At 39.4% G+C, this 22,199-nt stretch overlaps 1 protein-coding gene across 2 annotated transcripts in view; it reads left to right on the top strand.

Moving 5' to 3' along the window:
- Positions 1-22,199, top strand: part of GRIK2 (glutamate ionotropic receptor kainate type subunit 2) — a 994,545-nt gene that overhangs the window by 794,110 nt on the left and 178,236 nt on the right. The gene's annotated exons all lie outside the window — the stretch shown is intronic.

Below are 22,199 nucleotides of genomic sequence, written 5' to 3' on the forward strand. Positions count from 1 at the left end.
CCCAGTTAAACCTAGTTGAGCCAGAGGAGTATCCCACTCATTCCCTTCTCCCATCCCCATTACAAAATAAACAAAACAAACCTAAGATGCCGGAATGGTCATTCTCTCAGCTCTCATACTTGGGTTTTCAACTTAAATGTGTTGGAAGTGTCACTGGTAACAATGGCAGACCCACATCAGGCCCAATGCCTGGAAATCCTGCTACATATATTCTGCCAGTTTCACACAAATCCAAGAGAGACACTACACTTCAAAAAGTGTATGACAAAGGGTTGGGGGGCCTAATTGTGCATTTTTCCCAAAAATTAAAGTCTTGCTTATTTTCTATTAAAATAATAAACATTTTATACTTACCTGCTCTGTGCAGTGGTTTTGCACAGAGCAGCCTGGATCCTCTTTTTCTCGGGTCCCTGGCTGGAGCTCCTGGCCCCTTCCTCCTGTTGAGTGCCCCCACAGCAAGCAGCTTGCTGTGGGGGCACCCGTGCCATGCCACAGCTCCGTGTATACATTCAGACACAGAGTCATGTTTTGGCCCCGCCCACTTTCTTTCCTCATTTGCTAGCAGAGTTTGATTGTCAGCAGCGGGAGCCAATGATGCCCCTTCTGTGTCTCAGCCAATCAGGAGGGAGAGCCCTGGACAGCCGAGGCATTCGTGGACTGAGAGTAGGCTCAGGTAAGTATTAGAGGGGCTTAGGGGGGGGCTGCTTCACACAGAAGGCTTTTTATCTTAATGCCTTGGATATCCCCTACAGCCTGCACCCTGTACTTTATAATTTATAATTTATTAATCCCGTACATTGACTGTACTGTTACACAAACAGAAGTTACTTTCTGTCCGGCCCTTGGTGTGGTACTGTAACGCTCCTGCGTTTCTTATATGGTGTGGATTTTCAGCTGCAGAAATAGTTCCACGTCAGTTGTCATGTAAGAGATATGCTGAGATACCATTCCCAACCTCAATGACTCATCATGTGTGGAAGGTCTTATTTCAGCCAGTAAATACACACAATTAGCAAGCTGGTTCCTAGAGTGACTTTATATATGTGGTAACACAATGATAAAGGTTTGAGGGATAGGTTGAGTGGAGGTGGTAGGTGATAGACACTTGAAGGTGAGACAGTAGCAGATGGATGCAGGAAGGTTTAACAATGTTGTATGATAGCAGATGATAGAATAGCAGGTGGACATACAAAAGAGATCAACCCAGTGCAGAAAAGTAGCAGTAGTCTCAAGAGCTAGCAATCTAGTTTATGCAGATGTGATAAACAGTCTCTACTATGCAGAGCTAGATAGTGTAAGCTTAGTATAAGTTTATAGAGAATTCCCCTGCGGGGTACTTAGAACTATTAGCGATACAGCCGAAGGGTGGTTCAGGAGAGGCGGATGATCCAGTAGCGGGATACAGGGATCAGCGCAGCGAGGTTCCGTCAGCGAAGTAAGCTTGCAAGCATGGAAGCTTCAAGCAAGGTTAGCATCCAGATAAGGGTGTTTGAACGAACACATGTGAGTGAGAGCCGACGTCTTAAATAGCCATCTAGTCCGGCGCTGAGTGATGACAGCTCCAGTCTTAAAGGTGTATGCGCACCTTTCCAAAAGTAAATGGTAGGGCGCATACACTTGTGGAAAGTGTAATTTAGGGTACCAAAGGTACCGGAACATTACAATACCCCCCCTTTAAGGCCTGCTCCTGAAGGCCTCTGGAGCTGGTTTGTCTGGGTATCTCGCATGAAAATTGCGGATTAATCTAGGGGCATGTATGTCAGAGGTGTTTAGCCAGGTGTCGTCTTGGGGCCCATAGTTCTTCCATCTAACCAAGTACTGAAGTCTTCTTCTGTAGATACGAGAATCCAGAATCTCTTTTATCTCGTATTCTTCTCCACCTTCAACTTGTACAGGAGGGGGAGGTGGAATATTAGGCCTTATTCCTTGGTCCGGAACATGGGGTTTTAGTAGCGACACATGGAAAATGGGATGGATTTTTAGGTCCATTGGCAATGTAAGCTGCACTGCAGCTTTTCCAATAAGTTTCTTGATTGGGAAAGGTCCCAAGAACAGAGGTCCAAGCTTTTTGCTAGGGATCTTCAGTCTCAAGTTTTTTGTTGAGAGCCAAACGAGGTCCCCGATAGTATACTGTGGAGAAGGTCTTCTACGAAGATCATAGTACTTCTTTTGTTGACTGTGAGCGTGTGCAATGGTAGTATTTAGTAAACCCAGAGAATCCTTTATTTGGGAAAGATAGTCTGAGGCTACTGGGTTATTTGAAGGAAGGATGCGTGGAGGGAGAATAGAGGGATGGAACCCATAGTTCAAGTAGAACGGACTCTGCTTGGTTGTACTGTGAGTTGCGTTGTTGTAGGCAAATTCTGCCAGGGGGAGAAGATCCAACCAATCATCATGTTGGTAAGAAGTGTAACAACGTAAATACTGCTCGATGCATTGGTTGACTCTTTCAGTCTGTCCGTTGGTCTGCGGATGGTAAGGAGAAGTGAGCTTCCGCTCAATCCGTAGTATGTGACATAGTTCTTGCCAGAATTTAGAAATAAATTGGGATCCACGGTCAGACAAAAGAGTTTTTGGGATACCATGTAATCTGAAGACATGTTTCATCAGGAGTTCTGCCGTTTGTTTGGACGAAGGTAGTCTGCGAATAGCAATGAAATGTGCCATCTTTGTCAGATGGTCCACTGACACCAAGATGGTATTAAATCCTTTGGAAGGAGGCAATTCTACGATGAAGTCCAATGACAGAACCTCCCATGGAGTTTGGGGTATTGGTAGACTGCATAGTAGGCCGGATGGTCTCGTAGTGTCAATTTTGGACCTGGCACAGACATTGCATGAAGAGACGAATTTTTGTATAGATGTTTTCATGTCAGGCCACCAGAATTGCCGAGAAATCAAATTGAAAGTCTTTGTCATACCCATATGTCCTGCCATAGGCACATCATGCGATAATTCCAAGATCTTGGTGCGTAGGGTAGGTGGTATGTAAAGTTTGTCGTTGTAGTAGAGGAAGCCTTCTGCATCGGTATTTAGTTGTGGTGGGGGTGAATCCAACCTTATACCATGCAGAACCTCTTCCTTCAAGGAACGGACAACTCCAATAATGCGTTTGTGAGGTATTATAGGAACGGAAGGAATTTCAAAGTAATTTTCTTCAGTTAGTCGTGATAGTGCATCCGCCTTTTTGTTCTTATCTGCAGGTGTGTAGGTCACTAGGAAGTTAAACCTTAGAAAGAATAGTGACCATCGTACCTGTCGATGCGAGAGAGTTTTGCTAGTCTGAAGATATTGGAGGTTTTTATGGTCCGTGTATATAATTATTGGTAATTGGGTGTCTTCGAGTAAATGTCGCCAATTCTCCAGAGCCAATTTTATAGCAAGCAGTTCCTTCTCACCCACTTTTTGTTGACTAGGGGACAGACGTTTATCTTGTGATCCGGGGATGCACAGTACAAGCAGAGATTTTCATTTCGTCTTTTGGCTTTTTCCATAGTTGATAGCGGTGGGCATATGGTTCCTATCTCCATAGGAACAGGGTCAACGGCCAGACTCCGAGAGGAAACGGATAATGGCATTCCCATCTTTTCAGCCTTTCTTTCTCGTAGTCTTCTATCTATGGTAATACTGAGTTGTATTAATGCATCCAGGGTTTTTGGCAGATCCGCTCGGGCGAGCTCGTCCTTAACGGCTTCTGATAGGCCAAGCCTAAATTGGGTTTTCAGAGATGCATCATTCCATTCTGAATCAAGGGTCCATCTCTTGAACTCTGCGACAAAGTCTTCCACAGGCCTCCTTCCTTGTTTCAAGGATCTTAACTGAAGATCAGCAGTACTCTGCCTATTGGGGTCATCATATAGGCTAGTGAGCTCTGCCAGGAACAAGGCATAGGAGTTGAGAAGCTGGTCGTTTTTCTCAAAAAGAGAATCTGCCCAGGCTCGAGGATCGCTTGATAGGTAAGAAATAATAGTACAAACCTTAATGTGATCAGTAAGGTAGGTACGAGGTTTTAGCAAAAAAAGTAACTCACATGCGTTTTTAAATTCGCGAAATTTTTTGCGATCGCCTGTAAATACCAAAGAGGGATTTATCTTGGGTTCAGGGGACTGAGCAGAGGTAAGTTGTGTCAGTCTAATTACCTGCTGCGACAGAGCCTGATTGTCTTCTTTTAATTCAGCAAGTGCGTGTATTAACGCAGATACTTGCTGTTTTAATTGTGTCACCTGAGTGGCTATTTCTGCTGAATCCATTTTTTAGGTTCGTTCAATCTGTAACGCTCCTGCGTTTCTTATATGGTGTGGATTTTCAGCTGCAGAAATAGTTCCACGTCAGTTGTCATGTAAGAGATATGCTGAGATACCATTCCCAACCTCAATGACTCATCATGTGTGGAAGGTCTTATTTCAGCCAGTAAATACACACAATTAGCAAGCTGGTTCCTAGAGTGACTTTATATATGTGGTAACACAATGATGAAGGTTTGAGGGATAGGTTGAGTGGAGGTGGTAGGTGATAGACACTTGAAGGTGAGACAGTAGCAGATGGATGCAGGAAGGTTTAACAATGTTGTATGATAGCAGATGATAGAATAGCAGGTGGACATACAAAAGAGATCAACCCAGTGCAGAAAAGTAGCAGTAGTCTCAAGAGCTAGCAATCTAGTTTATGCAGATGTGATAAACAGTCTCTACTATGCAGAGCTAGATAGTGTAAGCTTAGTATAAGTTTATAGAGAATTCCCCTGCGGGGTACTTAGCACTATTAGCGATACAGCCGAAGGGTGGTTCAGGAGAGGCGGATGATCCAGTAGCGGGATACAGGGATCAGCGCAGCGAGGTTCCGTCAGCGAAGTAAGCTTGCAAGCATGGAAGCTTCAAGCAAGGTTAGCATCCAGATAAGGGTGTTTGAACGAACACATGTGAGTGAGAGCCGACGCCTTAAATAGCCATCTAGTCCGGCGCTGAGTGATGACAGCTCCAGTCTTAAAGGTGTATGCGCACCTTTCCAAAAGTAAATGGTAGGGCGCATACACTTGTGGAAAGTGTAATTTAGGGTACCAAAGGTACCGGAACATTACAGGTACTAAGGAAATGGCATCTACATTAACCTCCTGTCCTAATATTGGGCGTTAACATAGTATTCACAATCCACAACCAAGGATTGCACTATCATTACTCTGCTCTTAAATATGTCTTAAAAGTCTCCTATAGCTGGGCATAGGACTTTCAACTTTTAAATTGCAGTGAACATTCATAATCCCTAGGTTCTCCCACACAGTTCGATCATAACTGTCTTGATGGCAACTCCAACCTATAATTTATCGTGACTTGTGCATTGAAATATTGCTGCAACCTGAAAAACCTTGGCAACTCTTGCCCTAGTCCAGGAAAATACTCACTTAAGTAACATAACACATTTTTGCTTCAGCCTGCACTGATACATTTGAAGGAGGCATAGGGGCAAAAGTGAACTGCCCAGTATTCGGCCCTATTCTTTTCTTCTCAGAGCCAGCTGAAGCAGATATACCGTAAAGAGTATATTCAATGTTGAAAAACATCTAAGGTCCTTTTTTTGACACCATAGTAGCAGCCCCCATAGGCCTCAACGTTCTCATTTGCTATGGAACCAGCCATGAATACGGGAGCTGATAAATTTCAACTTTCCTCAGCTTGGAATACCAATAAGTCTACAACATGATTGAGTGACAATTTGATTAGTTTGGTCACCAAATACAAAGAGGTACAAAGAGGATGACTCAAAGTTCACCACCAACTCCTGATTAATGGAAAGTATATTTCTACTTTTGCAGCCAAATTGAGATAACCCCTACTGTACTTTTATATTTGATACATGTTCCCAATTAAATAGCATCATATAATAATATATACACATAATAAAAAAAAGCCTGCTCTGTAATGTTTAGCAGGGGGGCATGGAATAATGTTTAACATAAATTACCTTGTCTGTACTATGTTTGTAGTTCTTTGTTATTAGCTGAAAACTGTCTAATCTAACAAAGGGGTAAACATTTAGAAAACATCCTTCTGCACTCAATCTGTGTGGATACAAAGACACTGTGATACTGCCTAGAAATTATTATAATCAGCTATGACACCTGCCCTGTAGAAAAAGGTAAGAAATATTTTTTTCCTTTTTTTGCTGTGTGAATGGGAACACATAAGAGACATAAAGTGGGATTTACTCGAATTTGACTGCAAACGTGAAAATACTATTTAAAGCTTAACTCCAGCCTTACATTTAGTCTTGCACAGTTGTACAGGCTCCTCTCCTGTACAGAAATCACTTACTGATTTCACTACACATTATATCAGTGTTTCTCAACCTTTTTACCTTTCAGAAACCCCTGGGAAAAAGTTTGACATCTCGGGGAACCCCCATGAAATAACGTTCAGATCTAAAACTCATGGAACATTGGTATGATCAGCGAGCTGTTGATAATAACAACAATTATTTTTGGAAAATGTAACCATTTAATGTGAAACTTGTGTTTGATTTTTCTGCAGAGATGCCCCATTCTGGGTCAACTTGAGATAAACAATATGTGGGGGGCAGCAGGGCATGATACAGTGGCTCAGGAGGGAACACTCCACGAGGGGGAAGCAGGGCACATTACATGGAAGCAGGGCACATTATGTGGGAAAAAGGGCACATTACATGAGTGAAGGGCACATTACATGAGGGCAGAGTATTTTACATGGGAGCAGGGCACAGGCAACATTACATGGGACATAGCAAATTACATTGGATGAGGCACATTAAATGGGACAGAGCACAGGGCACATTGCATTAGGACAAGGCACATTGCGTGGGACTGGGGACATTGCATGGGACAGGGGACAGAGCAAAGGGCACATTACATGGGACAGAGTACAGGGAACATTACATGGAACAGAGCACATTGCATGGGACAGAGAACATTGCATGGGACAGAACACATTACATGACACAGAGTACATTGTATGGGACAGAGCATATTATACGGGACAGAGCAAAATACATAGGACAGAGCACATTGCATGGAACAGGGAACATTAGATGTGACAGGGAGCATTGCATGGGACAGAGCACAGTACATGGGACAGGGAATATTACATGTAACAGGGAACATTGAGTGGAGTAGGAACATTGCATGGAACAGAGCACATTACATGGGGCAGAGCACATTAGATGGGGCAGAGAACATTGCATGGGACAGAGCACATGACATGGGACAGAGCACATTGGATGGGAGAGCGTTGGGCAAACTTCAGTACTGGCTTTCTTCTTCTTCTGGCTTCAGAGACGCTTTCATAACTCCTCCAGTGGCACGCTGTTTGCTGCAATCCCCTCCTCCTCTCCTCCTATCCTGTCCATCCCTTAGAGACATAGAGGTTTGCATTTCCTACCTACATTTCCGGCTTCCGGGGACACCCGGAGACCGCGCCTTTAGAGGAGGAGTGTAGTGTATATAAGCATGCTGGTCCGTCATTAGCTCCACCCCCTACTGAGGAAGTCGTGATGTGAAAGCATAAGACACCACGCGTATAGGGGACGGAGACCTGGACGGATGAGCGGCGACCCACCAGCACGGCTCCCAACAGCTACTGTTTTTGGCGTGTACAAGCCCATTGTGCAATTCTACTTTGAATGTGAATCAATTAAAGGATAATAGCAGTGTACACTTAGATGCCTCATTATCTTTATTCACATATCATGTCCATGGGATGGTGAGAGATCGATCCAGGAAGTGGCATTTTTTATTGAGGATTCAATGCTGGTTTAATGCTTCAGTGAGGTGAGAGGCCATCTGGTGGCTAAACGGTGGTGGTGTCACTTGCACTTTTATATGGAAACATCTATCAAGCACTTTATTGAATTTTAAACCACGGTTATATTTATATTTTAGTGGACTCTTATGCACTTTACTTTGAATGCACTTTATGGACATTATATATTGCACCTAAGAGGAATATATATTGCACTGTAAGCGAGTTTATTGATTTATATGATGCACATTGTCACTTTATTTGATTTTATATAGCGCTGTATACACATTTGTCTAAACTTCACGACATCACTTCCAGTTTACTCGGAAGCCAAAAGCACCAGTTTTAAAAAATCAAAAGTATTTAAAAACATCAATATTGGCTTTTTAAATACTTTCAAGTGCAGAGGGGGAGTTTTTTTTTTTTTTTTTAAGGGACAGTGTAAAAAAAAAATGAAATGAAGAAGAAAAAAAAGAGAAATGAAGAAAAAAAAAATGAAATGAAAAAAAAAAAAAAAAATTACAGCTCCCCATCCCTTTGTGCTTGTGCACCAAAGCAAATGCATACATAAGTTGCACCTACAAATGTAAACAGTGTTTAAACCACACATGTGAGTTATCGCCGCAGTCATAAAAGCAAGAGCAATAATTCCAGTACAAGACCTCCTATGTGACTCTAAACAGGTAACTGTTAAAAATGTTTAAAGCGTCACCTATAGAGATTTTTAAGTACCATAGTTTGTCGCCATTCCACGAGTGTGTGCAATTTTAAAGCATGACATGTTAAATATCTATGTACTCAGCATAACATCATCATTCACATTATACAAAAAATTTGGGCTAACTTTACAGTTTAGTTTTTTTTTTAATTCATTAAAGTGTATTTTTTTAAAAAGAATTGCATTTGAAAGACCACTGCTCAAATACAGTGTGACATAAAATATTGCAATAACCGCGATTTTATTCTCTAGGGTCTCTGTTAAAAAATATATACTGTATAATGTTCAGAGGTTCAAAGTAATTTTCTAGCAACAAATACTGATTTTAACTTGTAAGCAACACATGTCAAAAATAGGCCTGGTCTTCAAGTGGTTAAAATAAGACATGTATGCAAATAGAAAAGTTTTATGTAAAAATTATATTTGCAGGTAGATGGAAGGGGAAAGGAGGAGCCTGGGGAGGAAAATATTAAAAGATTAAACCTCAGTTATAAGTCACTAATGAGGTTTAATTTATTTCTTAAAATTGAATTCAGGTAGGTACAAAACACCATTTAACTCAGTTATGCATTCATTAGAAAAAAAAAACATATTTTTACACATAGGGCTGGCATAATCATTTTACAAGTCCTTGAAATAAGTCTTCTGTGATCCACTGCTAAATAGCATTTAGAATAGAGAGGGAGCAAATTAAAGCAATTTTGTTTTGAACTGTGTTGTATGGCTATGCTTACAGGAAGAGGAAGCTGAGTGATAACCTAATCATTAGGGAGCACATGAACACTGTGGCCAGCAGCTTTCCATCCCCTTAGTCTTGAGCATCCCTCACTGTAATTGGATTTTTTGACTTTTTATTAAATAGGCTGCAAGTAGAAAAAAGAGGAGAAAAGTGTTCCAAGGGGTTGTGAGCTTAGCCAATTATTGTTTACTCTGTATAGTTAAAATTGCATTCTCCAATATGAAGTATGCTCATATATTACATTTTCAGATGACACTGCTATTCTGAGTTGCATGTCAGCTATGGTAAGAAGGGCACAGAAATAAATATTTTCTAAAGGAAACTAAAGAAGGATACATTCTCTGAACAAGTCCTCCTTAGTTTTTTACAGGGTGCAATAGAGTGTATACTAAAATATTATGTCATAATATAGCAGGGGATGTGTACAGTTCAAAATATAAAAAGCTCTGCAGAAAGCGATAAACATAAAATATTATACAGTAAGTACCGGTTTACCAAATAGTAAGGATATTAAGGATATTGGAGAGAGGAAGTCTCTTTGGAGAGCCTATACTATTTTAAAGTAGTGCACCCATCTCACCGTTTCATTTTGTTGTAGTCAGATAGGGCATTGTGCATACTGGGCATTTAGCATGAGGCTCTGGCATTTAGCTGCAGCAAAAGCCTCTTGTAGAGTTTGACAGGTTGCCTTCCCCTTGAACCTAAACACTAGAGAGGCCCATGACATTTGTAATGCTTATAAACGGTGTTTGAAATATTTAGGAAGAGCTTCTCTTCTCGATGTATGAAAGCTACTATACTACTTAATACTACTACTACTACTATAATACTTAATTCTACTGTATATATATATATATAGCTTTTTTCAGCTAGAACTTGGTGGAACTCAGTTCCACCACCTCTGGCTCAGGCCCTCTGCTCCCTGCTCACCACTATCACTTGTAAACACAGAAGTCCGGCTTCAGTGTTTACAAGTGACAGCTTGTCTCCCAATGGCTCTCCCAGATCTGATATCCTGAGTGGCTCCCACTGAGTGCAGAATGGGGACAGGGGAGATGCAGGTGCCTGGGGTGCAGTGTAGATGCCTACACCCTCACCGGATTATCTCTCAGAGTGTGACAGATGCAAAGCCAAATACAGTGTGGGAGTACTAGAGCCGAATGGGTGCTTCAGCTTAATACAGAAACAAAAGTAAGACATGTGGAAGATAGTGGAATTTTTAAAGAGGCGGGGAGAAGATAGGGCAGTGGAGAGGGGGTTGCATACAGAGGTTAGAGCTGAAGAGGGGTGAAAGTGAGATGTGGATGGGAATTCAGAGGTAAGCAGCTGTGGAAGAAGGCTGAACTCTGTATTGTGTGTGTAGCGCACCCCTAAACTCTGCACCATGTATGTAGCGCACTCCTAAACTTTGCACTCTGTGTGAACCCCCCCAAATTCTGCACTCTGTACGTAATATACTCCTTGTATTCAATGCCCCTTTAAGAACCTCCCACTGTTAGGGAAATGTGACCACACCCACTATTTGATGCAGTTTAGAGGGTGCGTGTGTGTGTGTGTGGAGGGGGCCGGCGTCAACATAGCGTACTCCCGGAATATTTATAGGATGAAGTATGGCCGTTCCCCTGCACATCCATAATGAAGCTAGTGGCTGAGCAATATGGCTTCCGGAGAGGGAGTAGCAAGATGCCGGTGTTTGTTCCGTCCCCTCCGTTACCTGGATACGGGCGGCTATAAATATTCCGGGAGTACGCTATGTTGACGCCGCTCCAGTTGACGTCATTGTGACGAAACGCGTAGGGCGGAGTCTCCGACGTCAAACGTCACTTCCGGTTGTCGGCCGTGGAACGCGGAAGCCTCCCGGCGAATACGACTATTCTGATCCTGATCTACTGTACGAGTGAGTCTACTACGCCGCTTATGTATAACTGTGTGTTACTATTATTCACCATGGGGTATATTTCCTTTTATGTGAGCACTCAGGGCACCCTCCGCTGACCTCTCTGACTGCTCTTTCATCTCGAAGAGGAACATCCCCATACATCAGCATACAGGTTGTACCAAGCTATTTGCGCCACCTAGGGGCCACTCGTGGAATTTCACTTATTCACTTTCTTTTATTTTTTTCACTCACGCTGATACAGATGTACGTGGCACATTCATAGTTCATTTGGAAATCACTCACATATCTCCGGTTGTGGGTCTTTTGTCACGCCATCGGTTTATATATATATTTTTTCACATTTATTGTTTGATTTAAATACATCTTTGTTATCTATTTCTATTTATTATTATTTTTAGATATTGCACCATTTGTGGGTTATTTTTACCAGTATACTTCCCCTTACACTTCACAAGGGGCATTATATATACGGTTGCTTTTATTTCAGAGGTAGCGCCACCACCAATCTTCACACTTCTTTTTAAACATTTTTTTTTCACTCCCTTGTGTGCTTAATCGTTTATGAGCAAAATGCATCCGAGGGACCTCTCCTACAGGTGGAGAGCAGAGCTGAAGCCATCCTACATTTCCAGGTTTAGTTTTGGTCACAGTGAATCGGCATCCTATGTGTGATCAGTTGCCATTTTTCTGTAGCACACTGTAGCCTGGTTAGTTGTTTCATATGATCTGAACCAGTTCATTATATGTCATGTTGGCTGATATCAGTGATAGGAGCATTAGAGCGGTACATTTTTGATTGTATACATATTGAAAAGTTAATCTGAAACTTGGGCTTAGTAGAATATTGTTTCTTGTTGCACAAAAATGGATTTTGCCGCATCCGCTGACAGTGATGGAATGGATATTGGCATTCAATTTAAATATAAAATTAGAACAGTTGACTTTTCAGCATAGGGGAGCTCTAAACACATTTCCAAAGAGTAACTGGTCTGGTACGAACTGGTGAGAATATGAAAGATGCTACAAGCTCAGAAATGTAATCAGAGACCAGAGAGATAGTATAAATTAGAATTAAAGAAGAAAATGGGAAAGTGGAATTTAGTTTGGTTTTTGCTTTGTGGATGTGTTTTTTTTTTTTTCTGTATTGTGATCTGTTTTTCTATGGTATATGTGTTTGTCAAAAAAAAGTTTTCAATCAATACTGTATGGATGAAAAAATATAATTTTTGGCAGACACCGAATCAAGTGCATGTAGACAGGAAAGGAAAACACCTTTGCAAAATGCAGCTTCATTTGTAAACTTAGCAGTGTATATGCCTTCAGTAAATCAACCTCAAAGTGTTTTAAAAAAGCTGGAGGAGATTGGAAGTGGTGAAATGTAAAAAGGGACATGACATGGTAAAACAGTATTTAAAGAAAAACAGGACAGGGCAAAAGTGAATTAAATGTCTTACAGGTATGGTTTAGATTTACTTTATTTTGGTCTTTGTCTCTTATGGGGTTACCGTTTTAATTTCTACAAACACCAAAAAACACTCTTTGTCATCTAATCCCACTGTAAAATTATTTAATTTTGTTTCTAATTAATTTCTCTTCCTGTCATTCTATATTCTTTTGCATTTGTTCTTTGCAAAATATTCATTTATTTTTTGTTTTCTTCCAATATTACCACATGCAAAGCATTTTCTTCTTTTTCATACCAATCCCCTCCTCATTTTCTAAGGTAAAGAGTACATCATCATCTATTGTTGAGAACTGAGACAACAGAAGCATAAAAGGTAGCCTGTGCCTCAATTTTATCAATGATAATCAATGATCATAATATATCAATGATCACATCTTCTTGTTAAAATGTCTCATGTGATGTTTTCCTCTTCTCCTTTTTTTATTTTTGTTAGATCTAAGTCATACAAAAATCACATTCCAAATTAACCTCTTTACACGTACTGCTTGTATGCCACTATCATATCGCATCTATTATCACATGAGCTATTCAGTTTACATTACTTTAATTGTATTGTGTGTAATATCATATGTGTTTGTTCTTGCTGCTACTTGTTTTCATTCTCATGGTGAGCTAAGTTTCTTTTTTTCCATTATCTGTGCTTGTATCATGTAATCTTTGTGTATATCTATATGATCAGTATATTATTTCCTGTCCAGTTATTGACTTTCAAGCACTTATTTTAATTTTCACACCATTAATGAGAGCTGTGTTATATACAGTATACCTTCTACTTTCTCATAAAGCTATTGATTGATCCTGTCTTCTCTATCTTCTATAGGTCATGTATACTGATCCGGTAGATTTTATACATTATTCTTGCTCATGTACATATTGTGACATTGACAGGACCTAAGATGATAAATGTTGGTTTAGTCTCCTCCTGAAATATAAAACTTCTCCCAAATTTTCCTTCTTGGGCTTTCTTTTCCAACACTGTGCTATTTCCTAAACTGATTTCCTCTCCTTTTGCTCTGTTTTTTTTTGTAGAGCTGAAATGCTTATCATATATTTCTACATCATTTCTATCTCACTTCCTACCCCTCTCTTTTTTCTGATCCTTTGTGGTAGTGAACCCCTTAAAGGACCCTGATATTTTTACATTTATAACTCATTCCCCTCCACTTATTGCATTCAATACTTGACTTCAAGCTACCTTAGGCTTTCCTCAATTTATTTATTATTTTGTATTTTCCTCTCCCAACATGTTTGGTTAGGATTTTGATGCAAACAAAGTCCTGCTTTATATTTGTTATCATATTTTGATTTTCTTAGCTGTTGTTCATTTTTAAACCACCCACCAAATATCCTTTATCTTATTTTTTTTCACCTGCTGTATACTTTGCTAGGACACAGGGATTCTATGCAAATATAAAAAACCCTCTAATCTCATAAATATAAGTTCTACTACTTTTCTCAGTGTTTTCAGATTTTTCCCATATTCCATGCCCTGAACCATGTGCCATGATCTTGCTTTACAATTGTTAATTATTATTTTTCTATCTGCATTACTATATGCTGGTTTGAGGAAAATTCTTCTTTTTCTTGGATTGGGTCACCAGGCCTATTCAACATCGAGAAGCACTTTCTGATTTCTAGGTAGGTTGGTTTTTCCAGCCATCCAGATTCTTTCCTCCTTTTTGGTTCTTTCCCCTAATTTGCAAGGCAATAGGGACACTATTCATTTACTGAAGTTGCTAACTTAGTAGGTGGAATAAATCCTTGTGAGCAGCTTTGGTAAAAAATATTAAAAATATCCAGTGAGTAAATTTAGTGAATCACTCGCACACAGCACACTCTCATATACACGTGCTATATACAATTTTAAAGATAAACACATGCTGCATTTCACCATCAACACAAAATATATGCAGATATCCCTAAAATATCCCAAACATTCACTGCACAATTATAAACCAAAAAAGTGAATATTCGATTTAAACTCAAGTCCATATAAAAAGTCAATGCATGTGTTAAAAAATATAAAAAAAAAAAAAATTGAATTAGAAAATACTAAAAATGTATAAACATAAATTAAAAACATACCTAATATTTATATAAGTGTCTCTATAAGTGAATATTTGATGGTTTCCGCAAGCAGTGCTCATAAACAAATCTTTGGCTTGTGCTCCCTCCACCAGATGTGCTCTCACCTGAGGGGTATGACCACACTTTTACATATGGTCTATGTAGGCTTATGTCCCTCTCTGTTATTCTGGGGGGAGGTCATATGATGCCCTCCCAGAATTGCGCCTCATGCATGCAAAACAGGCTGCTCTCTGGTGCGATCTGTCACCCACTGTGTCCGCCTGGCACAGCCAATGACAGATCACGGTACCAGGCCATTGTCAGTACCATGTGATCGCTGTGACCAAACACAGAATATTTGTACTGTCCTGGCATTTTCAGGCCTCAAGAAATTAGATTTCTGTCAGTACATCAGGATTGATCGATTTTCAGATATAAATATATACCATAGTTTGTGGGCTCTATAACTTTCCTACAGATTAAATAATATTCACTGATTTGTTTTTTTTCCACCAAAGAAATGTAGCAGTATTCATTTTGGCCTAAATTTATGAAGAAAGATTTTTTAGTTGCAAAAATGCTATAACATAAGCGAAGAAAACTTTCCTCTGCATTTACTTGATTGGTACTAAATATATATATATATATATATATATATATATATATATATATATATATATATATGAAATGTTTTTATATGTAAATTAAAAAGAAGTTTATTTCTAAACTCTTTGCAAGCTTCCTGTTATCTCAACTACTAAATCTACAGCGAGCTCACAGATATTCTAGGGTCCAAGTGCCATATATAGGGTCTAAATGCCACATACAGTAAGCCATTAGTTGTCATTTTACACCCACCTTTTCCTTTGAGTCCTTAGAGTCAATACTCAAGAAACGTAAATAGTTGCTTATGTATACTGCGTTGCAATACTTGTTCTGCATAAACATTTCTATGCTATGGGGTGCTTGAAAAACATTTCACCATAATTTACCTGAGCTATGCATTTATATTTTGTTTATTATTGAACTGTGTACATAAACATGTATACGGTTTGGGCCTAACTGCTTGTCTCTTTAGGTGTTATCGTTTAAAATTCAAAACTCACTTTTTGATCACCTACATGTGAGCTTGTAAAATGAGTTGTAGTTAATTTAGACATTACTTTATGGGTGCTGAAATGTCTTGTGAAGTTTGTTACATGCATTTTGAGCTGAAACATTCTTAGGTGATGTGGGCTTATATTTTATCAACATTAGTTTACACATGCCATTGCATTTGCTAAGGTATTTTAAGGGCAGTTCTATTCAATTAGCCTCTCATTTTTTAGATATACAATCAGAGATGTTAAAAGATATTTAGGCACTGTAACAAGTATACTATGTAAAAAAAAGAAAAAAGAAAAGAAAAGGGTAGAGACACATGCCTCCCTTTGTGATGTATTTAAAAGCAATCAGATATTTTTTACAAGGATGCATGCTGTTCTACATTTGGCCTGAGAATCTAGGTATCAATGACCTCTGGTCATGAAAATTTGGTGTGCTTTATATATAGCAGAGAAAGGTTATTTTTTGGTCAAATCTTTTCCCCCCTTCAGTCCTCCTCAGATTTTCTCTCAGTTCATGTCTCTGTGATAATGTTGTCAAATCTTTCTAACTAAGGTACATCTTTTTAGTAGGTGGGATAGAACCTCTGCTAGTTTTTCAATGTATGCATCCCCACTAGGGATTTCCCTTACTTTCTGCCATAGTGACAATGTTATCAGCAAGACAGAAAATAAAGGAAACTTTACAGACAACAGGCAAAGAAACATACAGGGTTCCAACTTGTCACAACTCTATCATTAACTAATGAAAACATTGGCTAGAGATTCACTGCATACTGTACATAGAGGTCAGTGATATTCACCCAGCCCATTGCTGTCATTCTGCAGACATGCCAAGAGTGCGAGAAAAATTGGAATACCAACTGGTGGCTTATGTGGTTGTGTTTGATGGAACTGTCATTGACAAAACAAGCTGCCAGCTAGTACTCTAGTCTCTAGAGATGAGCCAAACTGCTCTGGATTTGGTTTTCTCTATGTTCAGCAAACTTCAAAGTTTGGACACCAAACCCAAACCTCACTGAAATTAATGGAAGCTAAATCTGACAAATCAAAAATACCCATTGTTTGGGCTAATAGGTAAAGGGTCATAAGAAAATGACATGAGGCGAGGGGCGGGCACTGCCTGGGAAAACTTTTTTCTTTTATGTTTTAAAAGTTTTTTTGGACAGGAAGAAAATCACATTTCCCTTCTGACTTCTATTCCTCAATTCGGGAGACCTTTAGAGGGGTCTGTGTGCTGTTTTGTTTTACACAATTTAAACTGTATATTTTTTTCTTTGTAAATGTCACATTTACTGTAGCACATCCTACAGCAAGAATTAAAAAGAAGTGTGTAGTGTCCCACCCCACAAATACTTGCCAGACTATTTGCGTCTGGCATGGTTTTTGGGGGAGTACCTCACACAAAAAATGTGTGATATCCCATTGAAAATCCATACTAGACCCTTGCATACAGCTTAGCTGGCCAGGAAAGAAGGAAGATTAATGAGCAGCCCCCCCTCGTGAACCAAACCAGGCCACTTGCCTGCAAGAATGGAGGATGCCTGGTAGTAGGGTCGCTTAAAAGAATCTGGAAGCTTACTTTAAATATAAAGGGGACCCAGAATAGAAGGCAGGTGGGTCTGTGCTCAGTTGCCTGTCTGTACTGATGTCTGCAATTGTTTATTACCGATGCTGCACCAAGAGCCCCAGAATTCAGATAACCATATATGGGAGAAAATTCTATCCATGAAATGCCTTCATGGTTGGGTCACTGTAGTCATGTTGTTGTAACTGCAGCAAAAAAAAACAAAAAACAAAACAGGAATGATACTTAAGGAAGAACTCTACAGATCTGGAAGATGGCAGAGCTGCAGATGTTTTTTTGGAAGCAGAGATGCTGCCTGGCAAGTATGAGGAGCACACATAATAATCAATTTCAAACTCAATGAGAATGAAGAGGGGGTAATGACTACAGTGCTGTGCTGTAGCTCCCCCATAGAACCACCCATAAACTAGGCTTCAGCCTGGGGTGGAACTGAAAGCCATCAAAAACAGGGAAAAAAATATTATTTTCCAACCACAGTACTGTTCTGAACAGGACCAAGTGCTATATGTAATTGTATTATTCTGGTGATTCGCACATTTTTATATAGTAACTTCAACACACACACATATAAAAAGACACACACCTTTTCCTCTCTCTGCTAAGCTACATCTTTTTAACATGAAGTACTGGCAAATCCATTTTTTTTAGTTCTGATGGTACATGTAGTAACATTGTATGTAATTTGGTTATGTGAAAGATATTGAAATATGTATACGTTTCAGCATCTGGCCATAGCTCCATTAGATTGATTATCTGCAATAGTACACTTTCAGAAGCTATCAACCAAAGCCTCATATTTCTTTGGGATAATTTTGTCTCACTCCTTATCATGGAACCTCTGATCAGCAGATTTTTAAACAAGAGTAGGTCTATAAAGGTCTGATCTGTAAACAGACATTGACTAGGATTTCAGTAGCAATTCTATCTTTAATATAAGCAATTGGCTGCATGTTTTTGGTCATTGTCTTTGCACAGTACACAGTTACAGATTGTTCCAAATGCATAGATTACTAACCAGACATCCCCCTATAGTATTCTATGATTTAGGAGCAACTGATGGTTAGGGATGATCGAACGGTTCGGGTCCACCATCGGTTCGGCCCGAACATTGGGTGTTCGAGGTTCGGCCGAATTTAGAACTTTTTGCCCAAAAAGTTCGGAATTCGGCAACCAGAACCGCCCAAAATGCAATGCTTCAGGAAATGGGCTTTAAAAGCCCGTGATTGGACCAGAACCATTAGCAAAAGCCAATTGAGGGGGCAGGAGAATGCTAGGAATGTGATTGGAGTGACTAGGGGGTCCCTAGACCAATCATTAGTGAATACGCCCCCCAGTATATAAGATCGCCCCCGCCATATTCCCAGCATTGTTATACTGGACATGGAAGAGAGTGGAAGCAGTTCTGTTAATTTTACTTTAAAAGTGTCATTTAGCTATTTTTAGTGTGAGGAAAGGGATATCTAGTGTAGTTAGAGTGCTCCTTTACACTTAAGTTAGCTTCAAAAATTTAGTTTCTGTAGGGAAAGTGTTAAGTGTCAGGGGACCGTAGTGTAGTGTAGGGTTAACTGACAGTGACTGCTATGGCAGGGTGACAAAACCCTTCCATAGCAGGGTGACCGCTATAGAGAAATGATCATTTCTCTGAGTTGCTTCGGGACAGGTATGTGGCTTCTCACCAGCAAGCATTTTTTATGCTGCAGGGGCTGCCACTGCCAGTGTTTTTTTGAGGACATGTTTGATGTCAGACATGACATCTGAACATGTGTATAGGGGGTATATATAGACATATATGTCTGAATATATACCCCTAGACATATATAGGTGTGATAGTAGCAGAAATAAATGCTTGCGCTAATGAAATCATTTACAGTAATATATTTCTGCTACTATCACACCTATATATGTCTAGGGGTATATATTCAGACATATATGCCTATATATACCCCCTATACACATGTTCAGATGTTTTGCCTGCCTCAAAAGAACCCCAAAAAATGCCAAAAAAAACGCTAGCGTCAAAAAAAAAAAAATGCCCAGGTGTGTTTTTGCTGGCATTTTTTGGGGGGTTTTGGAGGCAGGCAAAACATCAGAACTTGTGCACAGTACCACTATACACAAGTTCAGATGTTTTTCCTGACTGCAAAGAACCCAAAAAAATGCCTGCTATTAAACCGGCAAGGTGTTACAGCAGAGAAGCCATATTCCTGTGCTTAAAGTTTTCTAATACAAACGATCTTTTTTTTTATGGTTCTGGACATGCTACAGAGCTGAAACTTCACAGGTACACCTTTTAGACCCCCCCAGACACAAAATCACACAAAAAAAGTTCTTAAAAATTGTCATTTTTGATAAAAAAGCCAATGATTGAAAAATTATAAAAAAAAAATAAAAAAAAAAAAAAGAGATATTTTGATTTTTACTTTGGATTTAGTATCTGGGGGGTCTAAAAAGTGTACATGTGAAGTTTCAGCTCTGTAGCATGTCCAGAACCCCCCAAAAATTAGCATTTTCTTATAATTTTTATTAGAACAGGTATACGGCTTCTCTACGGCGCTTTTTCTTGCATTTATCGGGCATTTTTGGAGGCAGGCATGACTTTTTTGGATTTAGTGTCTGGGGGGTCTAAAAAGTGTACCTGTGAAGTTTCAGCTCTGTAGCATGTCCAGAACCAGAAAAAAAGATCATTTTTCAGTAGAGCAGGGATGGTGGGACCCCTCTTTTACACTTATATGATCTTTTTTTGGGGTTCTGGACATGCTACAGAGCTGAAACTTCACAGGTACACCTTTTAGACCCCCCAGACACAAAATCACACAAAAAAAAGTTCTTAAAAATTGTCATTTTTGATAAAAAAGCCAATGATTGAAAAATTATAAAAAAAATAAAAAAAAAAAAGAGATTTTTTTATTTTTACTTTGGATTTCAGATCTGGGGGGTCTAAAAAGTGTACATGTGAAGTTTCAGGTCTGTAGCATGTCCAGAACCATAAAAAAAAAGATCGTTTGTATTAGAAAACTTTAAGCACAGGAATATGGCTTCTCTGCTGTAACACCTTGCCGGTTTAATAGAAGGCATTTTTTGGGGTTCTTTGCAGTCAGAAAAAACATCTGAACTTGTGTATAGTGGTACTGTGCACAAGTTCTGATGTTTTGCCTGCCTCCAAATCCCCCCAAAAAATGCCAGCAAAAACACACCTGGGCATTTTTTTTTTTGACGCTAGCGTTTTTTTTGGCATTTTTTGGGGTTCTTTTGAGGCAGGCAAAACATCTGAACATGTGTATAGGGGGTATATATAGGCATATATGTCTGAATATATACCCCTAGACATATATAGGTGTGATAGTAGCAGAAATATATTGCTGTAAATGATTTCATTAGCGCAAGCATTTATTTCTGCTACTATCACACCTATATATGTCTAGGGGTATATATTCAGACATATATGTCTATATATACCCCCTATACACATGTTCAGATGTTTTGCCTGTCTCAAAAGAACCCCAAAAAATGCCAAAAAAAACGCTAGCGTCAAAATAAAAAATGCCCAGGTGTGTTTTTGCTGGCATTTTTTGGGGGGTTTTGGAGGCAGGCAAAACATCAGAACTTGTGCACAGTACCACTATACACAAGTTCAGATGTTTTGCCTGCCTCAAAAGAACCCCAAAAAATGCCAAAAAAAACGCTAGCGTCAAAAAAAATGCCCAGGTGTGTTTTTGCTGGCATTTTTTGGGGGGTTTTGGAGGCAGGCAAAACATCAGAACTTGTGCACAGTACCACTATACACAAGTTCAGATGTTTTTCCTGACTGCAAAGAACCCAAAAAAATGCCTTCTATTAAACCGGCAAGGTGTTACAGCAGAGAAGCCATATTTCTGTGCTTAAAGTTTTCTAATACAAACGATCTTTTTTTTAATGGTTCTGGACATGCTACAGAGCTGAAACTTCACATGCACACTTTTTAGACCCCCCAGATCTGAAATCCAAAGTAAAAATCAAAAAATCTCTTTTTTTTTTTTTTAATTTTTCAATAATTGGCTTTTTTATCAAAAATGACAATTTTTAAGAACTTTTTCTTGTGTGATTAATAGTTAATGGGGCATGACCCAGAACCCTAGGCACTTTTTAGGGGCATTTATTGGGTTTTGGGGCTTCAAAATGGTGTTTTTTGATTACCGAAGTTCGGGTCCCATTGATTTCAATGGGGTTCTGAAATCCGAACCGAACTTTCGTGAAGTTCGGGTGTTCTGGTCGAACCGAACTTTTCAAAAGTTCGATCATCCCTACTGATGGTCCTTCAATAATAGCAAGGTGCCCAAATTCTGTGTCAGCCAAACCTCCATATATATTTACAAGGCTATTGCAGTGCTTGGTTGTTATAGAAGGTTTTTACTATAGCAAGCTCTTCTTTGTTTTTCACTAGATATATTGTGGACATCCAAAAAAAAAATGGATCTGTCAGCTACCAAAACATACATTCATAAGCCTAAATTGACATCCCAATCATTTTGTTGAACTTTAGACTTGCTTTATATGTTTGTGAAGGGTGGTTTCCATTTTCTCCCCATGTATTCTATTTTGCGTAACATTGTTCCCTTTCTTAAAACATGACCTCTGACTAATACAATGGAAGCTTTTACCTGATGCTTTGGGCTTCATTTCTGAACTCTGTGATGGCAGTAACTTTTAGGTATATCCACTGGTGTTCTGAACTTTATCCACTTAAAATTTTGGGTTTGCCTGTGGTTCAGAAAAAAAAGAGATTTAAAAGTCATTGTCTAACTTGACAAGCCTGATAGCCTTCATCAACTATTTTTAATCTCTTTTTTCCTGAGCATGACAAGATGTGCTCTGTG

This window comes from Pelophylax lessonae (assembly GCF_965119305.1).
Source record: "Pelophylax lessonae genome assembly, chromosome: 3".
Lineage (NCBI taxonomy): Eukaryota > Metazoa > Chordata > Amphibia > Anura > Ranidae > Pelophylax > Pelophylax lessonae.